The 2,417-nt window shown below is 45.3% G+C and overlaps 1 pseudogene; it reads left to right on the forward strand.

The window, feature by feature from the left end:
* LOC121840470 overlaps positions 1 to 77 on the forward strand; it is a 953-nt pseudogene extending 876 nt beyond the window's left edge.
* Positions 78 to 2,417: the final 2,340 nt, after the last annotated feature.

Here is a 2,417-nt window from a genome sequence, read left to right on the forward strand (position 1 = left end):
ATGAAGAGGAGAACGAGGAGGAGGAGGAAGATGATGAGGAAGATGAGGAGGAAGAGGAGGCGGAGGAAGATGAGGATGAAGAGGAGTATTCTTGGGCCGACTATTTTCTCTATATATATCAATGATGTTTCTCTTGCTGCGGGAGATTCCCTGATCCACCTCTACGCAGACAACACCATTCTGTATACTTCTGGAGCTTCAATGCCATTCAACACTCCTTCCGTTGCCTCCAACTGCTCTTAAACGCTAGTAAAACTAAATGCATGCTTTTCAACCGTTCGCTGCCCGCACCCGTCCACCCGACTAGCATCACCACCCTGGACGGTTCCGACCTAGAATATGTGGACAACTATAAATACCTAGGTGTCTGGCTAGACTGTAAACTCTCCTTCCAGACTCATATCAAACATCTCCAATCCAAAATCAAAAATCAAATCTAGAATCGGCTTTCTATTTCGCAACAAAGCCTCATTCACTCACGCCGCCAAACTTACCCTAGTAAAACTGACTATCCTATCGATCCTCGACTTCTGCGATGTCATCTCCAAAATAGCTTCCAACACTCTACTCAGCAAACTGGATGCAGTCTATCACAGTGCCATCTGTTTTGTTACCAAATCACCTTATACCACCCACCACTGCGACCTGTATGCTCTAGTCGGCTGGCCCTCGCTACATATTCGTCGCCAGACCCACTGGCTCCAGGTCATATACAAGTCCATGCTAGGTAAAGCTCCGCCTTATCTCAGTTCACTGGTCACGATGGCAACACCCACCCATAGCACGCGCTCCAGCAGGTGTATCTCACTGATCATCCCTAAAGCCAACACCTCATTTGGCCGCCTTTCCTTCCAGTTCTCTGCTGCCAGTGACTGGAACGAATTGCAAAAATTGCTGAAGTTGGAGACTTTTATTTCCCTCACCAACTTCAAACATCTGCTATCTGAGCAGCTAACCGATCGCTGCAGCTGTACATAGTCCATCTGTAAATAGCCCACCCAATTTACCTACCTCATCCCCATACTGTTTTTATTTTATTTGCTTTTCTGCTCTTTTGCACACCAGTATCTCTACTTGCACATCATCATCTGCTCATTTATCACTCCAGTGTTAATCTACTAAATTGTAATAATTCGCTCCTATGATCTATTTATTGCCTAGCTCCTCATGCCTTTTGCACACACTGTATATAGACTTTATTTTTTCTACTGTGTCATTGATTTGTTTATTGTGTTATTGGCTTGTTTATTGTTTACTCCATGTGTAACTCTGTGTTGTTGTCTGTGTCGCACTGCTTTGCTTTATCTTGGCCAGGTCGCAGTTGCAAATGAGAACTTGTTCACAACTAGCCTACCCGGTTAAATAAAGGTGAAATAAAAATAAATAAATAAAATAAAATACTGTATGTTCATTAGTATACAGTGTGGAAGTGTCAGAATCTTCACGGTGGGATCCTGCTTCTACAGGACTGCTGTGTACATTAGCCAAGCCCGCCCAGTAATTAAACTAAAAGTCTACCCAATAAATCACATTGCTTCTCTCCACTCTCTCTCTTACTCCACTGCCCCCACCACCCACCCCCACCACCCACCACCCAACATCCACCACTGAATGCCTTATTGTGTAAATCACCATGGCCTGGGACTGGGACTGGGATAGTAACTGTATACCTCCTTACCCCACCCACACACCCTCTTCTATGTGTGCTCCCTTCCACAAAAAGAGACTCATTACCAGATAATAAGCCCGGTCTCAACCCTGCCCTTTTTTAAAATTTATTTTACCTTTATTTAACCTGGCAAGTCAGTTAAGAACAAATTATATTTTCAATGACGGCCTAGGAACAGTGGGTTAACTGCCTGTTCAGGGGCAGAACGACAGATTTGTACCTTGTCAGCTAGGGGGTTTGAACTTGCAACCTTCCGGTTACTAGTCCAACACTCTAACCACTAGGCTACCCTGCTACCCTCTCCTGACCAGGGTCAAAACACAGATTACAGGAAGAGTGGACGGTGGGGGGCTCTCTAGTCAAAACCCAGATTACAGGAAGAGTGGACGATGGGTTGGCTCTCTAGTCAAAACCCAGATTACAGGAAGAGTGGACAAGGATGATCAGAATCAGGTCCATCCACAAGTATTCAAATGGATCCTGAAATCAACCTGTTTGATTGACAGAACAGAACCAGCTGTGTCTTGTTCTCCAAACCAAGGTAGAGAGAGAGATTAAAACCCAACCCTTAGAGAGTGTCTGTCAGAGATTCAGATTCCTTTCAAACAGCTGCTTGTATATATATGTATCCTAACCGGCAGCACCTCTGTCACCCGATCTCCCCCAGTACCAGACCAGAACCTGTCACACTCAGACGCTCTACAGACAGCTGACCGTGCGGTTCGCCCTGCTGGTATCTGGTATCAGA

This window comes from Oncorhynchus tshawytscha, linkage group LG22 (genome assembly GCF_018296145.1).
Source record: "Oncorhynchus tshawytscha isolate Ot180627B linkage group LG22, Otsh_v2.0, whole genome shotgun sequence".
Lineage (NCBI taxonomy): Eukaryota > Metazoa > Chordata > Actinopteri > Salmoniformes > Salmonidae > Oncorhynchus > Oncorhynchus tshawytscha.